This window comes from Rhinopithecus bieti, unplaced genomic scaffold (assembly GCF_001698545.2).
Source record: "Rhinopithecus bieti isolate Rb0 unplaced genomic scaffold, ASM169854v2 scaffold_15146, whole genome shotgun sequence".
NCBI lineage: Eukaryota > Metazoa > Chordata > Mammalia > Primates > Cercopithecidae > Rhinopithecus > Rhinopithecus bieti.
The window spans coordinates 705548-723861 of record NW_016808195.1 but is presented as its reverse complement, the minus strand read 5'-3'; the positions used below and the strand labels follow the sequence as shown (position 1 = coordinate 723861).

Below are 18314 nucleotides of genomic sequence, written 5' to 3'. Positions count from 1 at the left end.
ACATGGCTGGTGGGAGCACAGGCCGTACACACATCCTAGAGATGATTCTGGTAGCACTTGGTCTAATTAACTATACATACACCTTGTGACCCAGCCATTTTGCTCCAGGTCACAGATCTCAATGAATTTTCACACAAGTCCATAAGGCTCATATATGAGGGGGCTCATGGCAATATTGTTTGTAGTGACAGGAGGTGGGAGACAACCTGGATGTCCCTTCCTGGGAAAAGTAGAATGGGGTAGATGCATTCTTAGATATTATGCAGCATTTAGAGGCCCGGGGTGACATGTCCACATGACCACATGGAAAGATCTGAAATACATGGTTCTTTGTGAAAAAAGTAGGAAATAGAATGAGGTTTATGACATAATGCCATTTAAGTAGTTCACCAAACAACCACATGCATTTTGCAAAAACACATTCAAATTAACAAAAACATATTAAAGACAGAATGCCTAGGGGTGGAAGCAGAGGGAAATGGGAATGGGAATAAAAGGAAATAAATCAATATAATGAGACAGGCCTGGCATAGACTCATGATGATGAGATGTTACGAATAAGAAACATGATTAACTCACCCCTCTGAATTTGAGATCCCAAAACATTCTATGGCAACATTCAAAACAATTTCCATTTTAAATATAAGTCAGCTGAAACTTGGAGAGGTTAAATGACTTGCCCCAGGTCACACAGCATGCTTGTCATATATCTGGGATTTAAACTAAATTCTATTTGAATAAAAATGTGTTTTTTAAAAAAAAAAGAAGATGCAATTAATAATCTGTGTAAAGATAAGAAAATATAAAATGCAAAAGAAAACTATTTTAAAAGCACATATAACTCTGCAGTGCCAAAATACCATATTTTGGTATCTATACTTTCAGATTTTTCCTCTTGTATATACAAATTTAAATATCTTAAGAAAAAGGAATACTTTGTAGAACATTTTGTACCTTCTAACGCTCTGTCCCTGCCACCTGGCTTGTGGCATATTTTGTGTTCTACTTCTCAGACTGAGCTTCCCAAGGGCCTGGTCTGTGGGATCATCACTGAATTTATTTGTTAAAAGAAGAGTCAACACTCTTAGAGTGTATCTGAATGGGAGGGATCTTAGCAACTGCCAAGTCCAACCAGTTTGCAAGTGGAGACACCGAGACCCAGAGAGTAGCTGAAAATCCCTGAGGTGGTTGGCACAGATGCCACATGGATTCCCATCTTTGATTTTGGATTGCTCTTGCATTTCCTCTCTGTAGCATTTCACTTTCTTGATTATTTGAGATTTGGCCTGTTTCAAACCTGAAATAATCAAGAAGAAGAAATATAGGAGCCTGACTCCTAATTCTCTGCGCAGTAACTCAGTGGTGGCTACTGGGGGTCAATGACTGGGCTCCTGGTGCAGGACTCAGTCAGTCAGGAATTCAACTTAGAAAGAGGGTTATCCATACCTGGATGTAAGCGCCAAGTGTAAGTACTGACCTCTTTTCAGGTCGGGGGGAAATGTGGCAGTGGGATACTTTCTAGGTTTGGTCTAGGTGAGACAAGGGAGGGCACTATCTTGTGGCCTGTTTTGTGACAAGATTCACACCATTAGTTTGGGGTTTCACCACTGGAGCTACTCTTTTGGATTAAGACTCTGTACAGAAGGCCCCAGCTGAAATGCAACTATGGTATATGAACACCTAGTTATTCCCTGATGCGGGGAGTTGTCTCTGTCCACAGGGATGGGCTTATTTCTGTCAGTGAGTCTGAAGAACATAGGAAACTGGCCTTGACAAAATGGGACACTGGGGAATAAATTTTGGAGAGGGCCAGACATGGTGGTTCACGTCTGTAATCCCAGCACTTTGGGAGGCCAAGGCAGGAGGATAGCTTGAGACCAGGAGTTCGAGACCATCCTGGCCAACATGGTAAAACCATGGACAGGATCTAGAGCAGGAAAGCATGTTTGTTGAGGACAAACTTGTAACTTCGTTTGGTGCCAACCCTGTTGAAGGTGGTTGTGAAATAGGCAATAAATGGATTAATGAGGACGCAACCTGAGAAACTGGCTCTTTTAAAGGTTGCACGAATATCAATAATACTAATAGCTAAGATTCATCATAGCCACCATTTATCTTGTGTGTGTGCTCTGCAGGTCCTGTGCTAACTCTTCACACCACTAGCTTATTTAATAATTATAATTGGAAGGTACCAGTGAGGAAGGTACTGTTGTTGGTCCCATTGTTTTGGATCAAGAGACCAGCATATGGTAGTCATAGTTATTTAAATTCTTATATGTTCATTCATGTGTTCATTCATTCATCCATCCCACAAACACTAAGCTCCTAAGAGGACAAGCTGTGGGAATACAGAGATGAGTTTGGGGTGTGGTGTTGCACCATGGCAGCTAACAGGCCATTCAATAGAGCAAATGAAGCATTAGGAAGGGGGCATACATTTCACTTTCCCCCATGTCCGTGTGGCATATGTTTTTTGGTTGTTCTTCACGTCCATCACACTGGAAGCACCTTGTCAGGGACAATGATGAGCTAGATTTTTGCCTTCATTTTCTTACAAAGTACCCTCCAAGGACCATGGCCTTGAGAAGTGTTCAGCCAAAGGTGAGGGGGTGATGCCAACTTTTCTTATGGGCATTTACTGCCAAATTTGGGTCTGGGCTTGTTACACTGTTTATTCCTCTGAGAAGAAGCAGCCAAGGGCCATTCTTTGCCCTTGGCTCATTATGGTTAGGTAGTGTGGTCAAGTGGCTGGAACCCAGAACTTGGGATGACACAGACCCATATTGAAACCCCTCTTGAGTTATTGGCTGTTCAGCTTTAGAAGAGTTAATTAGCCGTCTCAGCCTCAATTTTCCCATCTGTAAAATGGTGACAATATCTGTATCATAGAATTATGGTGAATACATGAAAATATCCATGTAAAATACTTGACACAGAGTCTGGCATCTTGAAAATAATAAGTAGTGACCATTTTCTAAATATACTTTATATCCTGGCCCATTCTTCTCCAGGAACGCAGCTCTGCTTAGCCCCACCTAACTCAGATGGACTTCTTTATTCTGCACCCCATAGAATTCATACAAGCAGATCGTATTTTGTTATTTTATTATTTGCTTTTTCATGTTAAACCATCCCAGGGCTGGCTGAATCCTGGTTCGTCACCCAGATTGTAAATTCCTTCTGGGAAGGAGCTATATCTTCATTTCTTTTCTTTTCCCTTCCAGATTTGTATATATTTTTTATTTCAAAAGCAATCCATGCTGAATTTAAAAAATACATATCACAAAAAGTCTGTTAAGTCTAGAGTAAAAATACTCCACTTAAGCAGAAGGGATCAGAGTTAACAGTTTTATTTTGAATCCTTCCAGGTTTTAAAAAACAGGGTCATACTGCACATTCCTTTCCCCAAATTGCTCTGTTTGCTTAGAGTATGTAAAAGATATTTCCCTGTCAAAGTACGTGGTGCTATTTCACTTCTCTCCCCGCCCCACAAGGGCTGCATTACATCCTACTGTCCAGATAGATGGTAGTTTTATTTAATGCCTTCTCTATAGGTGATTTCCAATTTTTGGGTATTATGGACTGCAGTGATGAAAAGCCACATGCATTCACTTTTTGCATGCACATTTGAGTGTTTCTGTGCAATAAATTCCACATAAGGAATCACTGGGTCATTTTCACTTTTAAGCACTGACAGCCAAATTGCCTTCTGAACTGGTTGTACTAATTTACCCACCTATCAACTGTTCCTGAGTCTGACATTTTCCCTACAACTCCCCAGCTTTGGGCTCTTTCAGCCTTTTTACTCCTCACTTGTTTGGTAGGTAAACACTGATCTTGCTCTCTTATTCCATCTGCATTTCATTTTATTTTGTCCTCCTGCAAAGGAGGGCACCCTGAACAAGTTCTCAGTAACTTCTGACAGGGAGTCTCCTTTTTTATTGGAATGGGACTCCCTGGGATAGAATCCTGGTTTTGGCCATGTGACCTTGGGCCAGTTTCATATTGTTCCTAAGCCTTAGTTCCTCATCAGTAAGTTGGGCTAATAATAGTACTAACCTCTCTGATTGTTGTGAGGATTAAGCAAGGTAAAAACATGTAGAGTCCTTATGAGCACTCTGGATCCCAGATGTCTGCCACGCAGTCAACTGCATGAACAGTAATTAACTAAATAATAATTATTGTCCCTGTAAATCCCTGATTACTGGAAATCTAATTTTAGGAAACATATTTGGGACCTATTTTACTAACTCCATGTATTATTTTGGGTAAACTGCTTTCCAATTTTGTGCCTATTTTCCTTCTTTAATTGAGTGGTGTGAGCTGGATCTTTTTCAGTCTTAAAATTCAGAGTTCTGGCCGGGTATGGTGGCTCACACCTGTAATCCGGCACTTTGGGAGGCCAAGGTGGGCAAATTACCTAAGGTCAGGAGTTTGAGACCAGCCTGGCCAACATGGTGAAACCCTGTCTTTACTAAAAATACAAAAATTAGCCGAAATGCTCCTGAACCCAGGAGGTGGAAGTTGCAGCGAGCTGAGATTGCTCCATTGCTCTACAGCCTGGGCTGTCTCAAAACAAAAACAAAAACAAAAAAAATTCAGAGTCCTCATGAAGTCAGAGACCAAAGCCTTGCCATCCCTGCTGGGGCGTGCCTGCTTCCCTAGACTCTCACCACAGCGGGGCAGTGTGGGTCAGGGACTGGACCGCCAGGCTGCCACGGATTCCACAAAATTTTCGGCCCCCTCCTTCCTCCTTCTTCCTCCACCAGCACAGTAGCTGCTGGGATTAGGGGGGTCCAGTTTGCTGCACTGGCCTGCCCTCGTGGAAACCAATAAGCTGTCGTTAAGTGACAAGATGCTGAGCCTGTTAGGCATGTAAGAGGATGTGTGACAGGGATCTTTTCCCCTGGGCAGCCAAACAGACCTGTCATTGGAGAAGAGTGTGGTGGGTGAAGCTGCTGGGAGAGGGGAGTAAATACAACGGGAAGTGTGGGTTCCTGCAAGGCCCGGACACTCTGTGCTGGAAGTCAGGGCTGTGCTGGGCTCTTTAACAATGCCATTAACCCCCTGTGCATGTTCCCGAACCTGGCCCTGAGCCTGCCTCCGCTTCTCTTGCTCATGGAATGTTCCCGATGCTTCTTGCCCTGCCTCTTGAAATCATGGCTTGCCAGGACTGGGAAGCCTCCTTCCTTAATGGAGGGTCAGAGAGGGTGAGGGGAGTGACTCACTCAAGGTCACTCACCTAGTGAATGGCAGAGTGGCCACCAAGACCTGTTCAAGTTGCCATTCATTTGCTTCATTAAATATTTATTGAGGCAGTGGAGTTTAGTGGTTAAGGACCTGCTCAGACATCACGGGTAGGTAGATCTGGGTTCAAACCCTAGCCCTGGCATTCTCAGCTGGGTAAACTTGGAGAAGATCCTTAAGTTCGGTGAGGCTTGGTTTCCTGGAAAATGGGGATGGTAATAATTCTTTTCTGTATGGATGAGGTAAGCTCAGGCTTGGTAAGTACCTGGCACATTGAAAGCATTTAATAAGTATAGCTATGATGACTGCTTTGAGTGCTGCTACTATTACAACTGCCAGTGCTGCTGTTACCACCAGTACCACCGCTACCGAGATGAGGAAGGTGGTGAAGAGGATGAGGTCTTTGTGCTGTCTAGGCATTGAGACTTACCCTACTGCTCTTTCCAATACCAGCTGAGTCATGGGCTCCACATGGCTCCTGAACCTGCTAAAATTGTGGGCAACATTCCTGTATTTTCCTTGGTGAGATTCTATAGCTGTCTTCATGGTCTTAAAGGGATCAGTAACCCTCAAAGGGTTGAGACTCACTCATCCCAGGTCTAAAGCTTGCTAAGAATTCATCATTCTGCCACCTGGACCACCATTTATTTAGCGCTTTCCTTTGCATCAAATAGCCTTTGGTATCTCCATTCTTTTGAGCTTTCTATCACTATTTTAAAACTTGCATCATTTGCTATAAATAAAACATCATGGTGGAGAAAATAAGATGAAAACAAAACAATGTTTGTACCTCCTGGATAGCTCCAGACTGTGGTGTGAATGAGGCCTGCTCCCTCTTTCTCAAAAAGGGAGATTAGCAGTGGTTGAGAGGTGCTGAAGACATTTTGTCCCTAAACCGAGAGGCACTCCTCTCTGAGGAACCTAAAGTATTGAAAGAGAAGTGAACAGGGAACCACTTTGTCTCTGGAGAGCCCAGCCCCTGGCACACGTAGTAAGTGCTGAACAGATATTTGCTCAGTGATGGCCTGACTGAGTATGTGACTCACAGTGTCTTGTGCTATCTCTAGATGTCGTTTCAGTCTTGCATACCACCCAAATCCATAGTGAATTTCACCTGCTGTGTAGGTGCAGCCCTGGGAAAGCACATGTGGGAGGCATTTCTATTATTTTATTCTTTTTTTTTCCGGGGTGGGGTGGTGAGGGGAGGAAGGATAAATTGAGGAACAATGTTACCGTGAGTCCACCCACGTCACTTGGGCTTTGAGTGCCCAAGGGCGATTTAGAGGGACTGAGAAGTGCAAGGATCAAAGACTCACATTGAGCAGGATATACACAGGGAAAAACATTTTTTGGCTGGACATGGCCCCAGCAGTTCATCAACAGCAGGTGCCATTCAGCAAATGTGAACAGTAAACAATGAACACTGGAGGTCTCAACCCTCTGTGAACCTCCGCTCATCAAAACCTCAGGGCATGTCTATAGAATAGTGGCTGCCATTTAACAAGCTCTAACTCTGTGCCAGGCAATGGGCTAAGCACTTAACTGCTGTTGGGCCAGTTACTCCTTCAACAGCCACTGTTCCCAGGGCAGCGCCTCATGACTGTGTTCTAGAAGGAACCATTCGTACTGTCATTTGCAACAATTCTTGATGACTGTGTCCAACCTGCATCACCGGCCTGGGGGCCACGATTCTTACACATGGGGGAACAGAAATTCAATTTTGATAGATAAGTTGCCGAGGGCCACAGAGCCAGTAGGTAACAGAGTTAGAATTTAAATCCAGGCAGCTGTAACAGAGGCTCTTAATCACCACAATCACCACAATGCATCTCACAGGAAAACAAAATATACATACTTATGTGTGTGGATATATATATATATATATATATATATATATGTGTGTGTATTTGTTGTTGTTGTTTATTCACTGTCAAGTCTCAATGCTCATGTATAGAAAGGTCTGGGAGGGTGTGCACTGGAATGTCAACTGTGCTTATCTTTGAGTGCAGGGGAATTATGGGTGAATTTTCCTTCTCTGTGCTTTTCGGTATTTTCCAAAATGTTCTCCATGAACACAAATTCCTTCTGTAACTGGGGAAAATCCAATGAATGTTATCTGAAAGCTAAAAGACAGGCCAGGTGCAATGACTCATGGCTATAATCCCAGGACTTTGGAAGGCTGAAGCAGGAGGATTGCACGAGTCCAGGAGTTTGAGAACAACCCAGGCAACATAGACGTTGTCTCAAAAAAAAAAAAAAAAAAAAAAAAAAAAAAAAAAAAAAAAAAAAAAAAGCTAAAACCAAACAAGCCAAAAGGAAAAAAAAAAAAAATTAGCCAGGTGGCGTGGCCCCCACACCTGTGGACCAGCTACTGGGGAGGCTGAGGTGGAAGGATCGCTTGAGCTCGGGAGGTTGAGGCTGAAGTGAGCTATGATCGCACCACTACATTCCAGCCTGGGCAACAGAGTGAGACCTTGTCTCAAAAGAAAAAAAAAAAAAGAAAGAAAGAAAAGAAAATAAAAGCTGAAAAACAAGCCAAAAGATGCTGTGCGTATTGGGTCCTTGTTATGTGCCGCCAACTTTCTTAGATCCTATTTCATTTAATCCCGACAATAGCTCCCTGAGCAGTGTGGGCTTATCCCTACTTTACAGATGAAGAAATGGGTAGACGGCAGCACCAGTGTGAGGTCCCTCACAGGTGAGAGAATGAGAGGTTTAAAATGAAATCAGATGATTTGAGAGATTTGAAATGAAAATGAAATCAGATGATTTGAGAGGTTTGAAATGAAATCAGACGGATGGCAGCACCACTCAGACAGATGGCAGCACCAGTCTGAGGTCCCTGAGAAAGAGAGTTTTTAAGTGAAATCTTTTGTTATTAAGCCCAGTAACCCCCTCGTTAGTTACTGGTGTGCCTGTAGTCCCCTGTCCCTATCGTCTTATTGTAGGGCATAAGTGGAGGAATCTTTTTAGTCTTTACATATTCTTTTTTCTTTGAGACAAGGTCTTACTCTGTTGCCAAGGCTGGAGCAGAGTGGTGCGATCTCGGCTCACTGTAACTTCCACCTCCGAGATTCAAGTGATTCTCCTGCCTCAGCTTCCTGAGTACTTGGGACTATAGGTGCGTGCCACCACACCCGGCTACTTTTTGTATTTTTTGGTAGAGACAGGCTTTCATCATGTTGACCAGGTTGGTCTTGAACTCCTGACCTCAAGTGATCCACCCGCCTCGGCTTCCCAAAGCACTGTCTTTACATATTCTTAAATCCATTGGCCTTCACTCAATATTGGCTGAAGAAATGAGGCAATGAACAGGCTCAGAGACTGCGGCATGGTGTGGGGACCTAAAGCATCATTTATCTGGTCCACAAAATGCCAGCCATGGGCTGGGTGGTTTCTAACATTCCTCCGGGCCCTGACGTTCTGGGACTCTGGGATTATAAATTTGATTTGATTTATTTCACAGTCAGTGTCAAACAAGCCAGTGACCTCAGGGGAGTCAGTGGGTGGAGAAACTGTTTCGATCCTCTTGTAAATGGAGTGGAACTCCTCTGCAGCACGGCTGTTATTAGGGGCACTTGGCTACACCGTCAGCCAAACCACATTTCCTCAGCTGAAACAATTTGGTCCAGTAAAAACTGGAAAAATTTACAATAGTTGCTGCTTCTTTCAGCACCAGCTTTGTGAAAGGTTTCCTTGGATTTGGAAATTCCCTTCAAGGTTTTTCCAGTTTTATTTGCCACTTAACCCTGGAATGAGATCATAAACTTGTCCAATTAATACAATATCTTTGGGCCAATAGAGCCATGTTAAGTTTTAAAACAAATGCTGAAAACAATAAAAATCACCAGAGTCACCTTTTACAACGACTCCATTCCCAAACCAGTTATTAAGGTACCACATTTACAAACATTCTCTATTGTTAATTCTCCAACAGCCCTGCTACTATGTATTTCATTTTACAGATGAGGAAATTAAGGCTTAAGAGGTTAACAAGGTCACATGCGTAGTATGTGGTGGACTGTAATTAAAATCCAATTTTGAAGCGTAGGTTTTTACTCGTTTAATAATAAGGAAAAGGAGCATTTATTCATTTCCTTAAACACTAGGGAATTTCTCCCTTAACTGGGAACACTGAATTGTCACAGCACTTTTTCTGAAACTAAAATGTGGCATTTATCTCTTTCGACCTTGGATTACAATTGCTTAGGTCTATATCTCATCTCCTCTGATTTGACTGTGAATGAATAGAAAAGAGAGTTCATGTCTGACTCTTCTTTCTCTGCCCGAGGCCTACCTAGCACAGTGCCTGACACGTGAAAGGCACTCAGCTAACAGGTGTTGCATGAATAATAGTGATAAAAATAATAAAACCAAAATACATTAGCCTCTGGCTATGCAAAATGAGGTTCATGGATAAGCAGCACCTGAGTGCTGGTTAGACATGCAGAATCTCCGATCCAGTGCATCAGGATCTGTTTTTTTTTTTTTTTTTTTTTTTTAAGGCGGGGTTTTGCTTTTTTGCCCGGGCCAGCCTGGCCTTGATCGCTGGGTTCAAGCTATCCTCCTGCTTCAGCCTCCTGAGTAGTTGGAACTACAAGCACTGCATTGTCCAGTTTCAAAATCTACTTTTTTAACAAGATCCTGAGGTGAGAAGTATTGCCTTAGCTCACATTACAATTTTACTTTTAAGAACTGTTTTTGTGTGTATCTTGGGATTCATGGGTGAGCAAAGGCTGGGCTGAGAGCCACCTCACTATGGGGTTGACTCTCTTGGCCCCGATCCTCCAGTGGCTCCTCTAGTTTATAGGATAAAGTTCAAACTGCTTAGATTAGAATACAAGACCTGTTCAATGTGGCTGCAACGGACTGATTCTCTGCAACAGCATTGACTTTTCTGGCCCCTTTCCTTTTATTCACACTGTCCACACTGGCCTGAGATGCCCTTTTCTCTCCATCCTTTCCAGGCCTGGTTCACATTCTTTCTTCTCATAACCACTTTCCTCTGAAGTGTGAAAGCAGAGGGAAGGAATGAACAGCCCAAGAAGACCCGCTAAGATCCAGATGACTTACACACCTGACCTATTAATATTTTCATCTTCACAATAACATGGGGGTGCCTCATGTAATGCCTTGGGTTCTGTAACTCCCAATTTACAAATGTGGAAATGGAAGCCGTGAGTGTATGGAACTCACCCAATATGACACAGATATTAAAGTGGTAGAGTTATGATTGAAACACTAATCTTCCTGGCCTCAAATTAGTTTCTATAATACACAATATTATTTCTAAACTCTTAGAATACTTATGGGATGGGGAAGGCCGGAACTAGGTACTTAGGCTTTTTTGAAAGTTTTTTTACATTTTTAAACTTTTTATTAAACTAATATTATTTTGCTTCTACAAATGACGACTCCTAGAAGTAATGACATCTTCACATATATTTTATCTGGCTATTAAGATGCAAGTATCTAGAAGCCAGGGATTTTGTGCCACCTATAACTTAACAATACTGGTTAAGCAGATAATTCAGTGCCATATAATTTCAGGGGCTCACAGTCCTGCTGAATCTCATCCACAGATGTCCAGGAAGTACACGGCCCCCAGCTTAAGAGTCTCTGCTCTTCTCTCTACAGATTTCCATCATAACGGTTGAACTTATTTAAGGGTTTGTCTTCCTTGTTCACAAGCTCCTTAAGGCCAGGGTCAATCTTACTCATCTTGTTTTCTCTAGCACCCAACGTAGAGCTTGTCTTATAGTGAATGTGTAAAAATACTTGTTGAGCACATAACCTCCTTTTCATGTGCCTGACTCAGTATCAGGTTCATAATAGATGCTGAATAAATGGCTGTTGCCTGTATTTGATTCCTTTCTCTTCTTTACGTACCTAAATGACATTCATGTGCCAATACCCAGCTCAGTTTCCATCTCCTCCCCAAACCCTTTCTGACTGCTCCAGACTTCTTCTTTTTTATTTACCATCAAAGTCCATAGTACATGGGTTAATCTAAAGTGCCATTGTTAGGGGGTGTGCCTCTTAACTCTTTGAGAACTGTAAAAGCTCCTTAAAAATGAGGTCTGTGTCTTGCCCTTGTAGCACAGGCCTCGGTATGCAGTCAGTGCCCGTTGATTAGCACTGACTAACTGATCGACCCATTCCAACTTCCAGTAGGGGAGCTACCTTTTGGCTTAAGCCCAGAGTTGAAAGCAGATGGGATGAAATAGTTTCTGCAGCACTAAGGTTCCATCTTTGATGCCAGACTGAGTTTGTTCCATGCTTTGACCTCATTGGAAATAGCACTTTCCCTGCAGAACACTTTTAGAAACTGAGCATTGGTGGGACTTACTGTGAAGAAGCTATAAAACTTTATAAAGGGTCATAAAAGAAGACATCTATAAATGGAGATACATAGATTGCTTTTGTACAGGGAGTCTCTATCCAAGATAACTTCAGTTTTCCCCAAATTAATCTGAAAATTCCAAACAGTCTAATTAATACCCAACAGGTATTTGTTGTTGTTGTTGTTGTTGTTGTGTAGAGAGTTAAATGATCCAAAACCAAATTTATGGAAGAATATGGAATTTGGAAGAATAACTATGAGAAAAGTATCCAGATCAATGGAAATAAAGAGGAATGGTAAGGGTGGGTATGAGGAAAATGGGTAAACTCAGCTCTATAAATATTAAAACCTGTCATAGAATATAGTAATTTAAAAAAATCCTGGGGCAGGAAGTACAGAAGAAGGCAGAAGAAAGATCAATGAAATTACATAGTTTAGAAAGAGAACCAAATACCATGAGAATTTGATATGCCATTTCAATGCTTTTTGGAAAAAACAGACTGTAAGTGGTGTTGGGGCAACAGGATAGCTATTTAAGAAAGAAATAAGGCTGGATCTCCACTTTATTTCTTACATTAAAATAAACTTAGGCAGATCCAATATTTTAAATATAGAAAAATTGTTAAAGTATTAAAAGAGGATATAGGTACATATTTTTATAAGTATGAAATAGGAAAGACCATTTTAAGCACAGCTAAAAGTCCAGGATTTGTAAATAAGTGTATTGATGAATTTGTCTAGACATTTTATAAGGCTGCAAACTTCAAAACAAAAGAAGAATTGAGAGAAATACATGTAATTCAAATGACAATAAAAGGAATGATATTTCTTTTCTTTTCTTTTTTTTTTTTTTTGAGATGGAGTTTTGCTCTTGTTGCCCAGGCTGGAGTGCAATGGCGTGATCTTGGCTCACTACACTTCCGCCTCCTGGGTTCAAGTGATTCTCCGGCCTCAGCTTGCTGGGATTACAGGCGCCTGCCACCATGCCCAGCTATTTTTTTTGTATTTGTAGTAGAGACGGGGTTTTGCCATGTTGACCAGGCTGGTCTCAAACTCCTCACCTCAGGTGATCCACCCGCCTTGGCCTCCCAAAGTACTGGGATTACAAGCGTCAGCCTGGCCAAGGAATGATATTTCTAATACACAAAGCTGTCTTTCAAATAAATAAGAGAAAACTCAATAGAAAACTAAGTCATATGAATAAACAAATAACAAGAGTAAGTATAATTGACACCTAATGAATTAATGAGAAATGTAACTTTTTTTTTTTTTGAGACAGAGTCTCTCACGCTATTGCCCAGATTGGAGTGCAGTGGCATGATCTCAGCTCACTGTAGCCTCCACCTCCTGGGCTCAAGTGATCCTCCCACCTCAGCTTCCAGAGTTGCTGAACTACAGGTGCGCACCATGGCACCCAGCTAATTTTTGTATTTTTTTGGTAGAGATGGAGTTTCACCATGTTGCCCCAGGCTGGTCTCAAACTACTGGGCTCAAGTGATCTGCCCACTTTGGCCTTTCAAAGTGCTGGGATTATGGGAGTGAGCCACCAAGCCTGGCCTGAAATTTCTTTACAAAATAAATAATGCAAAATAAAAAGCAGCAAAATAAGACTGGGGACGGTGGCTTGCACCTGTAATTCCAGTACTTTGAGAAGCCGAGGTGGGCAGATCACTTGAGATCAGGAGTTGGAGACCAGCCTGGTCAACGTGGCAAAACCCCATCTCTACTTAAAATGCAAAAATTAGCTGGGCGTGGTGGTGCACGCCTGTAATCCCAGATACTTGAGAGGCTGAAGCCGGAGAATTGCTTGAACCTGGGAGGTGTAGGTGGCAGTGAGCCAAGATTGCACCACTGCACTCCAGCCTGGGTGGCAGAGCGAGACCCTGTCTCAGGAAAAAAAAAAAAAAAAAAGCAAAATGTTAAAATATTTTAGGTATATTTTTGTGGAAGATATTTTAAAAAGTGCTTATGCTCAATTTGGCAAGTGTGTGGGAAAACAGACATTGTCATACATTCTGGGCAGAGATGTAAATTCTGGGTGGAAAACTGGCATTATCTAATAAGACTAAAATAAGCATGACTTTTGGTCTAACTATTTGACATTCAGGAATTTAGCCTACATAAGTATTCTTGAAAGAGAGCAAAGATGAAAGTATAAAAAATTGCAGTAATGCTTTCCATAAATAGGAAATAATTTAAAATTTTAACAATAGGGGACTGTGAAATAAACCATGTAGCATTTACATAATAAAAAACCATACATTTATTAAAATGGTAAGCTGTCAATAATGGGATGATGTCCATAACAAAATTAAGTAGCAAAAAAGCAAATTTCAGGAAAGAATGCTTAGAATGCTTTGGATTTCTCTAAAAAAACCTCTGGGTGTGTGTTTTGGTATATTTACAGCCAACAAAAAAATAAAATGTGGAAATCTGGGTGAGTATACACCAAACTGTTCATAGCTATTATCTCTGGAATGTGTTTATGTGAACGTTTTCACATTGTATTTAAAATTCTTTTTGCAATGAACATTTTTGTTTGTTTGTTTGCTTTGAAAAGGGTCTCCCTCTGTCATCCAGGCTAGTGTGCAGTGATGTGATCATAGCTTGCTGCAGCCTGAAACTCCTGGGCTCAAGCGATTCTCCTGCCTCAGTCTTCTGAGTAGCTGGGACTACTCAGTGTCACCAGGCCTGGCCAGTTGAAAACTTCTTTGTAGTTGCCCAGGCTGGACTCAAAACCTTGGGCTCAAGTGATCCTCCTGCCTCAGCCTCCCAAACTGCTGGGATTACATGCAGGAGTCATTATGCCTGGCCTCAGATATTTCTTTGGTTATCAGAGAAAGAGAGAGAGAAAGAGATTGAGGGAGAGACAAAGGTCGAAAATATAGGGATGAGAAAGGAGCTAGAAGAGGACTAGTAGCTGGTAGACCTTGAAGCTAGGTCATGGCCTTTCTGGACTCCAGTTTCTCCATGTGCAAAACAAGGGGATCGCATTAGCTACCAGGGCCCCCTCCTTCTCTGACTTTTAGCCTTGTGTTCAGCCTTTAGAGGTAGAATGGAAATTAGGGAAGAAGGTGCAGATATTTCTCCAGCCAGAGTTTCTTTGAGCCTAGGACAAACAGGCCACACAACACTGGATCCTTCCTTCCTAAGCAGTAGATGAACCTGCCGGCTGGCAGAGAGGCACAGGTGTCTCAGGATGAAAGACTCTACAAGAGAACAGGGACAATTTCCAGCCTTGGCGAATCAGATGGTAAAACACTGAGATTGGACCACTTAGGCCATTAGGCTCCATGCAGTCCCTTTCATCTCTCCTCTCGGCGCTGATTTCCTTGCCCTCTTCTTTCTGACTCATCCCTTTGTTCTGTCCTTTCGCTGGTGGGCATTGAAACTTTTCCTACATCCAAACTGATACGACAGGTTAAGGTTATGTCTGGAGCCCTGGATGGCTCTGTGTCACCTCTCACTTCTCTGGCTCAGTCTGGGACACATTCCTCCCTGAGGAGGCCACATCTGGGACCCATACCTTCCTTGACACTGGCAGCCCTCAGGGCTTCCCCGATACAGAGTGAATGATGCTGGTATACTGTCTCTAGGGTGTCTTGTCTTCTCACCAGAGCGCTTTCTTGTCTTTCTGTATCCTGAAGGCTAAGCACATTGCCTGGCATCTGTATTGCCTGAATACTGTATAATTAAATGATTAGTCTTTGCTGCTGAAGGCATGCCACTCTCCAGGTTCCAGCAAGATGAACCCTTATCTTGCTTCTCAGTCTAGGTCTACCGGCATGCCATAAATGACCCCGAAATTCCAGCCCTCAAAGACTCCTTACAGCAGGGAAACGTTTCAGGTAGCAGTACAACTTGAAGATGTCCTGTAGGACACCCAGCTGGGTGGGCTTACTGTGGTCATACAAGAATGTTTTCTGAGAATCTCAATGAAAAAAGGTCTGAATGTGTTCAGTATTATTGCCTGTAATGGCTACATATGGTAGCCTGGATGCCAGGTGGAGGAGGCCTTCCTATTCCTTGAAAGTCAGGTGAGATTATCTCCTGTATCCCTTTCCCATAACCCTGGAAGTTCAAAGTCCTCCCTTGGAGTCTCCCAATTCCTGTTGTAGGGCAGGGACACTACCTTCCTTGTGGCCTCCCCTGACTCATGGGCTCCATTTCCCTTGGTGGCCTCCTCTGTTTGCACCACACAGAGGCAATGATTCCATAAGAGAAAAATCACCCATACCAAGTGCAATGGAGTGATTGTCCTCCTAAAATCCATTTGTTGAAGCTCTATCCTGCAAAGTGATGGTATCAGGAGGTGGGACCTTTAGGAGGTAATTAGGTCACAAGGGTGGAGCCCTCATGAATGGGATTAATACCCTTATAAAAGAGACCCCAGAGAGCTTCCTCCCCATATTTCTCCCATGTAAGGCCACAACAGGAAGGCATCTGTCTGCAACTTGGAAGAGAGCCCTCACCAGAACCTGACCATACCAGCACCCTGATCTCAGGCTTCCAGCCTCCAGAACTGTGAGGAATAAATTTCTGTTGTTGATAAGCCACCGGATCTATGGTACCTTGTTAGAGCAGCCAGAGCTGATTCAGACACCAAGCATGGAGGAGAACTATTGATGCGGGTCTCCCTGACCCCCTCCTTGTCCATTCCCATCTCTGCCCCTCTCCCTTTCCCTCCCAGTTTGCTCCAGGAGTTCCAAATTCATATAAATGTCTTTTGTTACTTTTCTTATGTCTCTTTTCAGGCAAGCATTTCTGTCCTGTCTACTGGCAGCTTTGGTGTCAGCCTTGTTGAGGGGCAGCCGGGGAGAGAGAGTTCAGAATGGTAATGGTAGAAAATGGCTTTCATTTTCTTTCTTTTTTTTTTCACCAGCTCTTTTTATGTAGATAAATGCTCCATTCTCAATTTGGCATAGGTTTTGGATTATTGCCCTCAGCAGGAGGTCCCCGAGCTTTGCTCCCCTTCACAGCAAGTCTGTATTGAACATCTCTTAGATGCCTGCGTCTGATCAAGGAGATTAACACAGATTTAGGAGACAAGGAGATTTCACTAATTATTCAGTCTTCAGAACCCTATAGGGTGGGTATAATTATTAGCCCATTTTATAGATGAAACAATGACAGCTCAGTCTGATTAAGGAACTTGCTCAAGATTACACAACGGTAGAGACAGGCTTCAGTTTGAGGCCTAACCCAGAGCTACTGGCCCTTCCACCACCCCAGTGCTGATTGCCACAGACTGGAGACTTGTGACTCCCTTGGAACATTCAGTGTGGGAGTGTGTAGAAGAAGATGAGGAGGTGCTGGTTACACACAGGGATGGAGAGATGTGTGGTGGGGATAGTTTGGAAAGGAGGAATTATTTGACATTGCCACTATCTTTTTTTAAATTTTTTATTTTTCTGAGACAGAGTCTTATTCTGTTGCCCAGGCTAGAGTGCAGTGGCATGATCGGCTCACTGCAACCTCCACACCCCCGGGTTCAATTGATTCTCCTGCCTCAGTCTCCCAGGTAGCTGGGATTGCAGGTGTGCACTATCACTCCCAGCTAATTTTGTATTTTTAGTAGAGACGGGGTTTTGCCATCTTGGCCAGGCTAGTCTCGAATTACCGACTTCAGGTGATCCACCTGCCTCGGCCTCCAAAAGTGCTGGGATTACAGATGTGAGCCACCACACCCAGCTCTTGACATTGTCACTTTCAAAGAACGTTCCTATAAAAGTGATTCCATATTCGTATGTTCTGCAGACATAGGAACTGGAAGGGCAGGAAATAGCATCCCCTCTGTGTAACTGCAACAGGGCAAGTGTGTTTCAGAAACCCTGTAATGTGACATTGTCTTCTCCGCACTGCTGCTGTTACGGAGGTCTCCAGCGCCTTCCCTCTCCTGTGCAAAATGGCAACTCTTAAGGAAAAACTCATTGCACCAGTTGCGGAAGAAGAGGCAACAGTCCCAAACAATAAGATCACTGTAGTGGGTGTTGGACAAGTTGGTATGGCGTGTGCTATCAGCATTCTGGGAAAGTCTCTGGCTGATGAACTTGCTCTTGTGGATGTTTTGGAAGATAAGCTTAAAGGAGAAATGATGGATCTGCAGCATGGGAGCTTATTTCTTCAGACGCCTAAAATTGTGGCAGATAAAGATTATTCTGTGACTGCCAATTCTAAGATTGTAGTGGTAACTGCAGGAGTCCGTCAGCAAGAAGGGGAGAGTCGACTCAATCTGGTGCAGAGAAATGTTAATGTCTTCAAATTCATTATTCCTCAGATTGTCAAGTACAGTCCTGATTGCATCATAATTGTGGTTTCCAACCCAGTGGACATTCTTACATATGTTACCTGGAAACTAAGTGGATTACCCAAACACCGCGTGATTGGAAGTGGATGTAATCTGGATTCTGCTAGATTTCGCTACCTTATGGCTGAAAAACTTGGCATTCATCCCAGCAGCTGCCATGGGTGGATTTTGGGGGAACATGGCGACTCAAGTGTGGCTGTGTGGAGTGGCGTGAATGTGGCAGGTGTTTCTCTCCAGGAATTGAATCCAGAAATGGGAACTGACAATGATAGTGAAAATTGGAAGGAAGTGCATAAGATGGTGGTTGAAAGTGCCTATGAAGTCATCAAGCTAAAAGGATATACCAACTGGGCTATTGGATTAAGTGTGGCTGATCTTATTGAATCCATGTTGAAAAATCTATCCAGGATTCATCCC

At 42.9% G+C, this 18314-nt stretch overlaps 1 protein-coding gene and 1 pseudogene across 4 annotated transcripts in view; one reads left to right on the top strand and one right to left on the bottom strand.

Annotated features, from left to right (window-relative positions):
• The window catches only part of ADRA1B (adrenoceptor alpha 1B), a 96592-nt gene that overhangs the window by 40896 nt on the left and 37382 nt on the right, over positions 1–18314 (bottom strand). The window lies entirely within an intron of this gene.
• On the top strand, positions 17435–18314 carry LOC108537944 (L-lactate dehydrogenase B chain pseudogene; annotated as a pseudogene). Its single transcript, XR_001887961.1, has one exon. The product of XR_001887961.1 is annotated as an L-lactate dehydrogenase B chain pseudogene (transcript).